The sequence below is a fragment of the Astatotilapia calliptera genome, chromosome 10, assembly GCF_964374335.1.
Source record: "Astatotilapia calliptera chromosome 10, fAstCal68.1, whole genome shotgun sequence".
In the NCBI taxonomy this organism is placed as follows: domain Eukaryota; kingdom Metazoa; phylum Chordata; class Actinopteri; order Cichliformes; family Cichlidae; genus Astatotilapia; species Astatotilapia calliptera.
Window position 1 is genome coordinate 22298094 of NC_137431.1, and position 15468 is coordinate 22313561.

The 15468-nt window shown below is 37.5% G+C and overlaps 1 protein-coding gene across 2 annotated transcripts in view; it reads left to right on the forward strand.

Annotated features, from left to right (window-relative positions):
• Positions 1–15468, forward strand: part of LOC113031075 (glucocorticoid receptor-like) — a 64043-nt gene that overhangs the window by 3859 nt on the left and 44716 nt on the right. The window lies entirely within an intron of this gene.

Sequence of the window (15468 nt, forward strand, 5' to 3'; positions counted from 1 at the left end):
GATGATTTTTTAACACAAAAGCACTTGAATAAGTCAGAAAAGATGCTCAGGAGCTGTTGTATGCTTCCCTGTGACATTCTTAACAGCATTTGGATGCAGGGCGTCTGGTGCTCATCACATCTGCAGACACTGCAGAGCATACTCTTAATACAGCCACTTTGCAGCACATTGTAAATCTGAATCAAGTGTAAATTAAGAGTAAACACTACATATAATATGTATGCAAGAATAGGAGACTGATATAAGAGAAATATTTTGCTGTTTTTGACGAGGCGCAAGGTGACAGTAGGGAAAGTAAGCGGTCTAACTGAAGACTTGATATGAGAAGGTGTGTGAGAATAGCCATCCAGATGAGATCTTATGTTTTCCAGTGTCACAGTATTGTGGATTCTGGATTCCAATATCTGACTAAGCTATATTGCTTAACTGTTCTCATATACGGTATCCAAGAACTATTCATTTGGTATTTTTCCTCTATTGTTTTGTTTTTGTTTTTGTTTTGCTTGTTAGAGAGCAATCGCAAAATAATCTAAACATGTCATCCCACCACAATTTATTAGAAAACGTGTTATTTGCATCTCTAAAAATGCAGTGTGCTCCTGTTTAATTTGATGGAAATGAGCGCTGTGAGAAAGATGTGTACGTGCAGCTTGGTGAGCATGAAAAGTGTCTGGTGGACACACCTCGCTTCAGCTTGGAAAGACTATCTGATAACTGAACCAACTAAGAGCGTGACATTGATAGAGGTTGAATTTTTAGTTTTATGAGTCTACATGGTTATATGTGAAAGTACAAAGATGGTGTTTGATTAATGTCTAGTAATAATGTGAGCCCGTACTGGCCTTCTTAAAGACCTGTTAAGGGATTTAGCTCAGGACAGCTGTAAACAAGTTGTATATGAACGAGTTTCAGCTATCGCTAGCTCTTTTCCGTCAGTCTGATTTTCTGTTGATCATATCTCTTTGTTCTGGTAAATAGTGCAAGTCTCAGTCTTCCCAAGCCACTGTCTTTCTCCTGTATAATAAACTGTAGTGAACTTTATTGCTAAACACGGACACAGGACTTTTGTAACCGACTTCCTGCTGTGTTGATCCCTGTTGCACCAGCATGAAGTGTGATAACGTACTGTGATGCTCTTCGGGACCTGAACACTGCAATGCAAAATCTCTTACAGTACAAACAACTTAATGCAAAAACAAACTCACCTAACAGTCCACTGACCATGCAAGTATAACTGGACTATACGATTTATATATCCTTATTTAGCAGTTAAGCTGTTCCCATGATGTATAAATTATTTAAATCAACACTTCAGATTTACCAATGAACCAAGTGTGAAAGGTTAGATTTTTTAGTAGTGACACTTTAATTGACACTAAGCTGATTATTTTGAATGCGATTTCACATAGATGGATGATTATTTCAAAATAAAACTTTTAAATCATACACGGCTAATAATAATTCAGTATATGAAATCATTAAATATTTAAAAAAAATGTTTCATTTTGTGTTAAATTGATTTATTTTTTTATTTTTTTTTAATATGAGCAACAACCCGAAAACAAAATGAATCAGCTTTTACATGAAATAAAGTAAAGCATTAGATTTTCACAGTCAGAAGTTAAAATACTGAATTTTGAAAAATTGTTAATGATTTTATTTAGCTATATTATACAAATTTCTTTTTAGGGTCTCTGTTTTAGCTACAGACTTTCTTTAAGGAATTATACACTGCGAATTATAAAAGTGGCAGGGATCAACTATAAAAAAAAATTAACAGTTATGCAACACAACAAAGAACAGCATAAGAAAAAAGGAACTGGTCATTCTGACTGAGTTGTTTAATACTTTAGAATTCAATAAAGATGCACTGGATAAGATAATCAAGCAAAAATGAACTTTTAAACAGTGCTGAATTTTATTTTAATAATAAATTACTAAACTTTACAATCTGCACCAAACTGCAGCAAGTCACAGGACGACCTCTCACTTAAACAACTGGAAAGAAAGTGCTCTGCTACTGGAAGGAGGTACAGCTAATTCACCAAAATGTTTTATATATTTAACCTTATTAAACAAAACCGAGTGCAGAAGATTTACACTACAAAATTTTCAGGTACTTCATTTTCCAGTAAGCTTGGCTCTAAGCTCTGGCTAGCCTTAGCCACTTTCCATTTGTTAGCTTCTTCAAATTGGGCATGTTTAGCTGGGTCTAGGTGATATAAGAGTCTCATAGGTTTGTTGTTACGAATGTTTTCATGGTGGTTCCCCTGTGGTTTACTTTGTCTTCCTCACTTACAGTTAAGAACTCGGCTCAGTCTGTGAGACTGTGAGTGTGAGAACAACTATTTGCCTGTTCTGCTGTGCATGTGCTGTGCATGCATGAAACACACTGGCTGGTAATCAGACATATGCGTGATTAACAGGGTGAAAGTGCTGAAATTTGTCCATTTCGGGTCCCTGGCCAGTCGATCGATGCGTCTCTGAAGCAGAACTGTATAGAAATGTATAGTGTTGCTGTACGTTACAGTGCTTTTGCATTAGATCACATTATACTGTATTATTTCACAGCTATGTGTGTGATACATGCCATATCTTAACGGAGGGATGAAAACAGTGACTGGTGGCTATATCATATATCACATATATATCATATCAACTACAACCTTCATATCATTTAAGCCATCTAGCTGTTCTATGGGAATTTTCGACACCGTTTGAATGCAGTTTGGCCCAACCACATTTCTTGGCACAGGATTTGTGTTACATAACTGATAATCAAATAGACAAATGTTTGTTGCTGCATGCCCAGGGTAAAAGGAGGCACTTACAAGATTCATATCAATTCTAGAAATAGCATGACACACCCTCTTATTAGGAGACATTTGTTTTAACTTGTTTTAACCTGTTATACCTCCCAGTCTTCTTATTTGTGTGGTGCTAAGTTTAAAATGTTGTGAGACATGCAAAGTAAAAAAGGGTTAAAAAGCTGATATCAACTCTTCTCTGTTGCTCCGTTGCCTGCGTCAGTGTGTGTAAGAGCACGGCTGAGGATAGCAAGCTGTGTGTGTGTGTGTTTGTGTATTTGTGTGAATGTGTGTAGTGTACACAGGGAAGCTGGGAGGCCACGTGTACATATCTGCTATGGTGTGCTGCTGTCTCGCTCTCCTTACCATGTCACTCAGTCACTTTTTTTCTCTTCACCTACTTACCCTCGCTGGCCCCCTCAAAGCTCTTTATTTAACAGAGGCATGCAAATGCTGTACACACACACACAGTTGTCACGTAAACACAGACACACAGACACACAACCACATTCATTTTAGAAGTGCAGATTGTGGTAAAGCTGAGACATTTTTTATTTATTTTTTTGCGTGTTTTTCGCTTTTTTTTTTTTTTTTTTTTTAACAGGAAAATTATGCTTTTGTTCGACAGTTGGGTGTGTTGCGATTTGCATCATAAAGTAGTTGTTACTGTTACTGAGGACTGCAGATGCTTTGTGTTATTGTTAAGTGGTTTTCAAACTCTGTTTAAAAAAAGAAAAAAAAGTCAGCATATGTCACAGACTGTTATTTACATTTTTTTAGAAAATATATTCTGGAATCATTGCAGCGCATTATATAATATAAACTTTAAGACAAGAGATTAGAGAGACCACATGTTTGACAGCATGTTTTGCAACCATGCCTTGCACACACAGTTCTGGAGCATGCATGTTAGATTTCTCATAAACTGTCAAAACCACTGTTGCTAATGCAAAACATATGTGTTACAGGGTCCAAAATAAGTGATATCTGCTATAAAGGTTGTTAGGCACAGCAATATACTGTATAGTATATAATATACCGTGCTGTGCAAAAGTCTTGAACCATTCCTTATTTCTTTATATTGTGCAAGGACAGTGGGAAACATACATGGAAATACAGAGTGTTATGCCAAAGCGTTCTCAGCCAATATGACTCCATACTGCTTCAAAAATACTGAGGTCCACCTTTTGGGAAACTCTGTTCACAACTGATAGTGATCCACTGTGGGTTTTTGTTGGGGTTTTTCAGTGTCATGCTGAGAAAAAGAGCTTTTAGAGTCAGATGGTATTGCATGGTGTATCAAAATCTGATGTTATCTTCTGCATTCATAGTTTCATCAATTTTGCATTTCAACACTCCTGGCTGAAATGCAACCCCAATCACGACAGAGCCTCCACCGTGTTTTACAGATGGCTGTAGACACTCACTGTTGTAGCTCGCTCCTGACCTTCTCTGTAGATATTCACGATTTGAACCAAAACATTCGCATTTTGATTAATTACTCCGTAAGATCTGTTGCCATTGAATTTGAATCCAGTTCCTGAGTGATTTGGCTTAGCTTAGCCTTTTCTCCAAGTTTCCTTTCCTTAAAAATGGCTTCTTAACATCTTCCTTTGAGACTATTTCTGATGAGGCTTCAGTGAAAACTAGTTAACTGAAGGGCCAACTACATCACTGTGGTCCTGTGTCAGGTCTTTGTTGGATATTTTTCCAACTTTCAGATGCTGTTTATATGCTGTACATGGTTTTTACAGGCCTGCCACTTCTTCTTTTCTCTTCTACTTGACCGTTAGGTTTAAGGGTTCACTGCACACCAAGTCAAGTTTTTGGCTAATAGTCCTTTGAAAATAACATTATTGGTGCAAAAATTCTATTTTATGTCTGCCAAACTGTGTTATCGTTGGCATTTTTTATGGTTTCAGCTGAATAAATGTGACCAAATGAAGTGTCTTTGCAACAAACGGCTTCAGACAAAGTGCCTAAAGATAAATTTTAAAATTGGTTCTGTGCTAAGTTGTCTTGAGTTAGACGCATTTTCTATGATTCATAGGTCAGTGTTAATGACCTTCAGCATGAAGAGTATTGTAAGCTATAGCAGCAGGGGAAAACACTAAATTATACTTAACCGTGTTCAAATACAGTTATTACTGATTTTTTTTTAAACCGTAATTAGTGAACTTAAATACACAGATGTCACCCGAACACCTGAAAGCAAAAAATGTTTTAAATCATACTATTAGTCTGATACTTTTTTTTAAAAACTATTTCTGTAAATTCTTCCATGCATTGTTTATATATGTAACAAGGAGAATAATAAGATGTATTAGCTCAGTTATCTGTAGTGGCTTGTGTCTAAAGATAATAATAATTATCATCATCATTACTGTAATTATCAGACTTAGGCCCAGAAAAGGGGTAACTTGAAACTGAATGACATTGATCACTTATTTATTAGCATTTGCAAACATAAGGAACTGTATGCCAAGATTCACCCTTGCTTATTTACAGAATAACAGTAATTGCGCTGAGCGTGATCAGTTTCTCGTACAGTATATTATCTTAAATAGAACTATACATTGCAAAATAACAGGATTTCTTTGTATTGCCTTGCTTAGCACTATTTACCTCACTGCAAGAAGGTTCATCTGAGGCTTTTCTGTGTCGAGGTTGCATGTTCTCCCTATGTCTGTGTGGGATTCCTCCCACAGACCGAAGACATTCTTGTTATATAAACGGCAGGCTGGGAAACTCGAGTCAAACCGAAAACCTCTATAATTTTTAAAACGGGAACTACCAACAAAAGGTCGCTAAACTATGGCAAATACTAGGTCAACTTCACATCTGTTGTGTCAGTTCCTGTATTTCTAATCTCCGAGATAATGCCACCCTCAGTCAGCTTTGTTTGTTCAGGTTACTTAATATCTGTACAAATAGCTGTTTGATGAGCTGTATAAAACATTGCATTTCTCTGCAACTTACTGGCTGATTGATTTTAGGTACTTAGTATTAGCCAGACAGTTCATGTGGGATCCAGATATCCAGGCTGAGTAATATGAAGTGTGTTGAAATGTTCTGTGATACGTTATATTAATTCACGTTAATGTTTTACAATTCTCCTCTTTCTGTTTGTCTTGCTATCTGACACTTTCTTTGGTTTTGTTTTTTCTAGTTCCTATTGTGAGTCTTTGAAGCACAGGGTCAGAGTGGTGCAAAGAGCTAAACTGAGGTGTAGTCCTGTTCCAGCCAAGCTGTTTCCTTTTTGAAGACTATTTTGGTGGCTGCCAGCTTGCTGCTGTTGTCATCTTTAAATGCCTACATAGATCTTAACATGTATTAATCACTGTATATGGGAACTCTCATACAATGTCAAAGTTTTGTTTCACTTTCTGTCTCTGAAATGACTAGTCTGCGCTGGGAAATTCAGATTTTTCCTTTGAGTATTGCTTCCTTCTCTTCCTGTATTTTTACATTTTCTTTTTCACAAGAACCGTTGTTGAAAAGGCTTTTGTTTCAGCCAGATTTATTTGGAAAATGTTTGTGGGCTTTCCAATTTATAATAGAATTTTTGGATGATTGGACACTCACTGACTTCTTAGATTTACTTTTAATCTGAGAAGCTTTGTATGCACAACACCCACCAACATACTTAATTGATCAGACAAAGACTCAGAAATGCCTCGTTACTCATTGTGAGATGATTGTGCATTGTGAACAAAGCTAGCTGGGCAGGGGAACATTTTTTGGTATAGAATACCTGTACTCCGAAAAGATTCTTGTCGTATTCTCAATAACCTATTCTTAGTAATGTAATGACTATCATCACCGCGATTCAAAATTCCTGAGAGTGCATAGCTGTCTCTGTCACATGTCTAACCTCTCCCTTCTTTTGATGACTAACCTACCAATGCAAACTACAGTAGCTGAACCTGGAAAAACTGGAGGGAGATGGTAATGGGGCTTGTTTGTGACACTTTATGTCCTTCTTGGCGATGCTTTCGCGAACGTTTTAAAATCATAATACATGCGAAAGCACCAAGGTTCTGGTAACCGTATGAGACAGACCAAATGGCAAAAGCTATAGGCACTGGAAATGTCTACATGCTGCAAATAGAATCACAAGGTTTTCCACAGGAAATTGGTTTGTGGAGGTGGTGAGCAAAGTCCCACCACTTCATTTAGCACCCCCGTCACCCGCACACTAAAAACATCCCCTAGCATGCAAGTATACATTTGGGTGACAGGTTAGAGAAAGAAGCCAACAGTCTTAATGATAATGACAGTGGGAGTGCTGGGTGGTGGCTGTCTGATATAATGCTGAATCTTTCAGGGTGATTTGAAATGCTGCATTAAATCGTTTTATATAAATTTTTGTGCTCCTTACGCATATCCTAACTTCTCAGCTGTCAATTGACTTTACCAAACTTTGTACTGCAACATAGGATTTAACCTGTTGTTCAGAGCCTGAATCACAGAAATCCTGATGCATTTCCTCATCCATTTCTCAAAATCAGATTAGTAACACATTAACTGCATACTTTCCTCAGTTGCGTTATGGTAGCTATGTTTCCCGTTAAAGGGGAGTTCACTTTGTTTTGCATTCCTAAAAAATCTCAGCATTTGATAATGGTTTGCCAACACAAATGTCACAGGCATTAAAAAAAAAAAGTTGTATTTTTGACTGAAGCTGAACGTTGACAATTATTAAACAAGTGTTAAACATTATGACATCATCCCTATCTACTGCATCTGTTACCTCTCTCTACAGTCTTTGTGCATTTTTCTCTTTACATAACTCTGTCGCCTTCAAATTGCAAAACAAACACAGGAAAATTGGGGAATTTTGGAGACCAGTAGAAAGTTCAGCATAAAAATTATAATTGGACTTTGTAGGCATTGTAAATAGTAAATGACGTGTCATAACTTGTTTTCTTATTGATGAGTCAAGTTGGAGGAATTTCCTGCTCGTCGCCGAATAAAAAAAAAAAAAAAAATCCTCAGAGCAGTGTGGGCACTGTGCCATGGTGTGCTCCTTCGGTTCTGAGAGTGAGAGTTATTGGATTTGTTTGTTTGTGAGATATTTTTGTAGCTGTGTTGCTTTTGTGCTGCCTGTCTGCCTAAATGTGGGTCATCTAGTCTGCGATAACCTTTAATCCAGTCTTCCTGACTCAACGAGAGGCGGTTAAACTCTAGAGGGAATACAAATGTCTCCTGTGTCGACACAGTTGTTTTTTCAGTGTTACTGCCCGGATTAAAACTCGCCTAGGTGCAGCACGGTTCGACTGCCAAATTTCTGTTAATTTTTTACAGCAGAAGCAAAAGGTGGAGCACGCTTGAAGTTTGGGTTCAGCTTGGTCAGCGTTTTTCTGTCTAGACAAGATTCATAATTCCTGTTAATGTAACTGACTTGTGCTTTATTGATCCTTCTTATCTTGCATCGTAAAAATTTAAGGGTAATTTAAAATCTGTATTTCAGCACATTTATATTTCACTAGGAATAGGCTTCAATTTTGATAAGATCTAAACTGAATTATACGTCATTCAACAGGGTTGAACTGGATCTCTTGCTCCTTCTTTTGTGTCTCTTTGAGGATCACTTTTCGAGAATGCTGTATAAATAAATTAAGACTCCTTTGTTTGTAACTGTATACACTATTTAGATATGAGAAACTAGATTACTCTTCAGCAGGGCTGCTGTTCTTTTATTCCAAGGTGGGAAAAAACTTTGAACACCATTTTAACTTTGGGATTTTTATATTTACCTACATTCAGTTTTTAACATCTCAGATATATTTAATTCTATTTATTTATATAATAATTAGCAGCATAGAAACATTGATTTATGAGTTGAGCTGTTTTTTTGTTTGTTTTTTTATTTACTTTTTTTACCGTACAATAAAATATTGTAGTACGGTATTTGTCATAAACTAACTTTGTCATTAACTAAATTTTAACTGATGTAAGTTTATCAAATGTTATCTTATCCAATCTTATCTACTTATGCAAAAACTGCTAAAACAAATTCCCCCAAACTTAAGGGAGAGGTGGGGGAAAGGGCAGAGGAAAATCCTAATAACCCTCAAGCTGTTTGAGCTTATCATGCTTATGCCGTTTCTTTTATCTATGCCAGATATTCTAAAAGATTGTAACATAGTTTAATCATGATTTCTATGCAAAATGAATTTTCAGCATCACAGTTCCTCCATATTTTTATGCCATACTCTGGTGGTTTAGACTGAAAACAATTTGCACCTGCCTCTGAAAACTGCCAGCTGTTTATCTGCCAATTTGATATCTAAATTTGAATTTAAGTCTGTTAGCCGTGGTTCACAGCAAAGCGTTATAATCTTCTGATCAGAAGTATGCAATTACAATAAAATTAAAGCCTGTGATGTTGAACATATATATGACCCCACTCGTTTTTTTATTGTTGTTGCTGAACCAGTTGTTTTAGTAGCGCATATATCGTAAATGACCTCATTAGGTCACTCAAAAGCGAAGTTTGGAGGCAGATCAGAAACAAATTCATTAAAATTACAACACTTTAATATTTTATGGTATATGCACTCTTCGAATACCTTTCAAGCATTACAGTAAAATGCATTTTATTGTATTTTATTATCTTAGACCTACCAATAAACATTTTTCTTAACGTTTACATGTAGTGATGCACGCAATCTATTTCCTAAAAAGTATATTTACATCTTTGGACTTAGTATTCTCAGCTCTCTTTGCCACATGCATACAAAGTGTAATGTATGAGGTTGCCAAGGACCTTGTCCCATAGGCCCGTCAATTATTTACCTAACCAAGGTTACTGTACATGTGGAGGCAAACATTCTCTCCCTGAAGCCTTTGTTCAGACTTGCACTTGTGTAGTCTCGCATTTCATTCCAGCTTTGAGAGAAAACTTGACAATGGCCCCGCTTAAAACACTATTAAGGAAATTAACAAGTTACTCCTGGTGACTAACTTGTAGGGCTGCATGATTTTGCATAAAATGAGAATCACGATTTTTTGGCTTAGAATTGAGATCACGATTCTCTCACGATTTTCTTTTCCAATATAAATATTTATTGCACTTATTAACTGCACATCAACTTTGTAACAGTTGAAACTGAACATAAAAACAATAAATAAACATAAAAACAACAAATGTCTCACGTTTTGTGGTTGCCGCAAAATGTTGTACTGCTTGAAATTCCATCTCCACCGTTGCTCGACACTGCGTGAATAGAGCAGGTAGTGCAACAATAGAAAAATAGTTGCGGGACGGCACTGTGTAGCGTTTGTCTAGGGTGTTGATCATTTTCCTAAATCCCTCGTTTTGCACAGTGTTGATGGGAGCCATATCTTTGGTCAAGTGATAAGTGATAGCCTCCGTAATTTCTTTGTGCCTGCGGGAGTTCGACGTGTATAGGGAAGCGCTGTATAAGGTTCCCGTTATTGATGTTTGGGTGGTTGACCGGGACGGATTTTCTCCTGTCACTTTGTCGTCATCCTTGACGTGCTCTCCGTTGTTTTTTCCCTGCTAATTTTAGCATCACATGGCACAGCTTCTGTATCACGTGGTATAAGGCTCCGCCCTTGTCATTTGTTGAGCAGGAAGAGTGAGCGCTTGTTTTCATGCAGATTACGTCCCGGATCAAAATGCGGTACAATCGTCGTCGTCTTTTTTTTTTTTTTTTTAAATCGTTGTCATTTGGAAATGAGATCGCACATAAGTATGAATCGAGATCGCGATTTTCTAACGATTAATTGTGCAGCCCTACTAACTTGTGATCATGCGATTGTAGAAATGCTGCTACATTCTTAAATTCAGCTTTAGGTTGAGATGACACACCAATATTAAGAACTGATTGCATGCTCATAATCGGTGTGTTTATTTGCATTGTTTCTGAGCAAACTAAAAGCATTTTGCAAGAGTCCTAATTTCTTTTGCAACCACTAAATAAGCATGTTTTGAAGTTAGTTCGATTCTGACCACAGGTTGTCTGATAAGTCAGCAGCAAGTGTGGATGAAACTGCAGCTTGTGATAGTAAAACTGTACTGAATGGATGGAGTTATGCTGATCCGGCATGTGTTGGTATCAGCGCTGGTCTTATCGAACAGGCGTAGACTCTGTTTATCATCCTGACTAAACAAGCAGCTGATTGAACGACTGGTTGGTGAGTGCGTTTATCACTGGCTGGTGTATGTGCAGGACACATTGGGGGGGGGGGGGACACAATGGTAGATCTATCTGTTTCAAACATTTTCTAACAATCAAATCTGCTCAGTTTGAATTGAACTAAAGCACTTTAAAAAGAAATTATAAATTCACATAATAACAACCATAACAGTAGAGTACATTTATGGAATAACTGAGTAAAGATGGGGCAAAATATCAGTACAGCAACACAATATATCTCTTCCTATTCCAATACCATTATTAATGCACTGGTCCAGTATCAGTTGTTCTGAATTATTTGCTAATATGTCATGCATTTGTCTGAGGATATTGACCTACCTCTCAGACACTCTTATTTCATCATTTAAAATAGAAGCCCCCGTGTGTCTGGAGGTTATGTATTTTCCGCACAGCTACTGGTAAGGCCAGTCTACTATTTTTAAAGGTGCTTTAGCTTGTTGTGATGATGTTACATTGTGCCAGTTTTGTGTTGCCAAAGCAATGTTAGAAATAGACCTGTGTGCTGGAAGAAGCATGCCAGCCATGCCGTTTATTGTGTCTCTATTGACATGAGTCAACAGCACATAAGATTTTTAAAGCTTATGCTTTTTTTAGGTTGTTGTCAAATCACTAACCTGCCCATGGCAGGGGTTATTTTGAGGGGGGGGGGGGAATCGCACAGGCATTAATTCACCATCAGTGCATTTTGCATTCACCAGTGTTTTGGTTTATGGAAGTTAGCATGTTAACTCGCCTCAGTTACACAGGCCTAGACCATCTGGCAGTCACCAGTTGCTAAGGAAAAAGAGTGTATACTGGTTGAAGAATGGTGGCTGGAAGTTTCGCACAGCTGGTGTGAATTTGTTTGCAAAGAGGTGCACAATGCTGTACGAAAAAACCTTCTTGCAATTTGCTCTGCTGGGGTGTTGACAGGGCATCACTGACCAATTGCCGGGCATGTGAGACTGAGGCCTTTATTGCATGTTGGCAATCTGAGTTTACAGTTAGCTGAAAGCATTGCTGTGTCTTAATCTCAATGTGCCACCAGTAAGACTGAACACTTCTAAGAGCAGTTTAGCAGTTTTGGTATTTACTAATGAGCTGTAGTGACTGAAAGCCCAGAAGTGCTTCTTCTGTTTTTTGTGTGTGTCTCTGGTCTTACTGCATATGCATTTGCAGGAATTTTCTCTTTCAGGTTTGCTGCTTGTAGTTCACTGAAAGTTGTGCCAAATTTAGTGATGTGAAAAAGGCCGTTTTATTTTGCACCTGTTGTGCCTGTGATAGTAGTTGTTAGGAGGGTTAATACAGTTGGAATGCCAGAGGCTGATGTTATCAGGACGAGAGCAAACCTCGGGGTGAATGATGGATGTCAAAGCTGTGCGCCAAAGCTTAAACTCCTGCAGGCTCTTAACTGAGTGAAGAGCTTAATAATGCTGGTACTTTTGTGTATCAGAGCAGAACTTATCTAAACGGAATCAAAGTTGGCATAGATTGTCAGTTAAAAGGGAAAGCCCCAACACAAGTCGCTTTTTATAGCACACTGGAGGGTTTTCAGTATTTTAGGTTGTTGTGAAAACCACAATTGGCAGAGCTAATGGAAGACTCTGTTTGCTGGCATTTTTATTGTAAATTACAATATTAGATCACCCCCTAGAACTTCAACTTACCCTCTGGACATTTTAGTGATTGTGGCCTAAATAACAGTGCTTTGTAGTCTTATTTGTCAGTCATGTGTCATGTTGTCATTTGTAGTCTTACTAGACCTTAAGTGGCTCTTTCAACATTTTACATACAGTGCTTAACGCATTTATTAGACCACCTGTCATAAAAACAAGAAAACACTAAACATAGTAATAATGTTATTATAGTAAATAACTATAATAACTGTAATTTGATGTCTCTACTCAAAATATTATTGATAATAATAATAATGATAATAATAATAATAATAATAATGTGCCTTACCTTTTTTTCCCCCTGCTTTCAATCAAATTAATTGATAACAACATTATATTTTTTCTTACAAATATCATTTTGGTTAAACAATTTTAGCATATTGGTGGATTAACCATTAAAGAAGCATAAAAAATGATAACTGGTAATTACCAATACTGTTGAGGTTTTAGGGTTCCTGTGTCATGAACCTTGGGTGGTGGTATAATAAATGTGTTAAACACTGTACACTTAAGTTGCAATTCAAAATTCAAAATGACCGCTGAATCCAAAGATTGAATTCAAAACATTTCACCTCTGTTCTAAGTTTTTTTTATTTCTATATTTTTTGCATGATGCATACCTCTGTTGGGTGGCAGTAGTTCAGGTGGTAGAACAGGTTATCCACTTATTGGGAGGTTGGTGGTTCAATCCCTGGCATGCTCCAGTGCATGCCAATGAGATGTGAATGTGTCTGTCTGCATGCGTGTGACCTTGTGTGAATGTTAGACAGAAGCATAGAAGTGCTTGTGGAAATATGGGTGAATGAAGCATGTTTTATAAAGTGGTTTGAGTGCTCAGGAGTAGAAAAGCGCTATATAAGAGCAAGTCTGCTGCACAAGAGTCTACTTGCCACAACCTCCATATACCCTCAAGACAGATCAAGCTTTTTTGTACTGTGCTTTTTAAAAACAGAGTAATTAACAAACATTAAGGCTGTGTAACCAGCTCTAGCCCACACCCTTGTTCCTTTCCGTCTGACTCTCTCTCTCTCTTCTTTGATGTCGCCTACTTTGACTGTCTTCTTTTATAAAGGTTTCCTTTTACACTTTAAGTTTCTTTCTATGCCGTTGCCTTCATTTTCTGTCCCTGCTCGGCCCCGACGTTTGATTTCAAATCCTCCACTGCACTCAGTCGACAGTAGAAATCATTAAGCAGATTACGCGCCTTCAGTACTGTGGCAGTAATTTCAAAGGTAAAGGAAAACGGTGGTCACCGCACGCCAAGGCACCCTTGAAAACAAGAGTTTGATTCTCTGCAGGAGGGAATGAAGTAGCAAAGACTACTTTATCCATTTCTCACACTTTCAGACATACTGAGCAGGTTAATAGATCGCCAGCAATAAATCACCTACTTGACATTTACTGCAACAGTAAGGTGTGGATCAATTACCTTCACTCTCTGTGTTAAACTGAGAAGACTGTGGGCTTGTATGAGAAAGTTATACTATATTTCCTAAATAGGACACAACTAAAAATTAGATTTTTGGGTCAGATACCTACTGAATTGGGCTCCAACACTAGCCTAATTTCATTGCTAATATGTTTCCATTATTCAATTCCTTTTTATTTATTCTAAAAGTTACATTTTCTGTTTTTACTGGCAAAGTAGAGGCTGTTCTGCCAATGGTTTGAGTGAAAGTAAATAAATTCCTTGCTGCTTTGAAGTGGTGCTAGGCCACTGTAGCAGGAAGAATCATATATTACTGCGGTCATCACTCTTCTCTATAGATCAGTCATCAGCTCTAAATTTAGAATAGTGGCCTTGGTTTCTCAGGCACAGTGATTCAGGTTATTCCATCATAACATAACAGCAGTGCATCAACTCTGAGATTTGTCGCAGGCATTTTGAGAAAAGTATCCCAGTATGGACTGCTTGGGTTTGGAAAATCCTGCATATTTCAGTTACCCAGCAGCTGGACTGGTGCAGGTTGCCTGCTTAGCCCATAGCTGTTAACATTAAAGGACCTCATTCTACCAAAGCTGGAGTTTGAATAATCTAGAATGGCAGTTATCCTCTCAGTTATGTAGACTCAAAGCTACATGTTTGTTTCATGTAATGTTATGTGACAGATCTTGATAAAATGTCTTACTTTTCTTTATCCCCATCCAATTGTAGAGTAGTTGTATGACAAGAACGAACAAGTACAGGTTTACTTGACTTGAATGCTTTTGCATTTGTACACCGCATGCTGATGAGGACCGCAAAGGTACACTTTGATTCTGGTTCTGAATTAATTTAAAGAACTTTTGGTCTTAACTTTCATTTAATCTTGTGTCATCTCTTGTAAGAGAAAGCAAAATGCTGTGGCAACTATATCTGGAGGTATGCACTCATTCAGATGCGAAGTGAAACATGCTTTTTTCTGTCCTGGCTGAAACAGACTGACAGAATGCTCTTGTTTCTTGCATTCGGTGCAAGATCATTCTGCCTTACTTGCTAGTACTTTCGATATGTTTGAATTTGTTCTTGGGCAAATTCAACCCCCCCCTTATATCTGGTTCTTTGTGTTCTTTTGCTAACACTTGGAAACCAGCCAGTAGTTTTATGTAACCACTTTTTTGCAGCAGACAGTTGCATTGAATTGTTAGTTTGGTGCAACCTTCTTATGCATGCTTTGAAGTGCACCACAGAATACCATTATTATATGCAAGTGGATTTTTCCTTTATGCATTACATGCATCATCCATCCAGTGCTAGTCAACTATGGATGATAAACTCTCATGAATTTTGATGCATAATGCCTATTTAGCAATTTAATAGTACAGTTATTTCACATT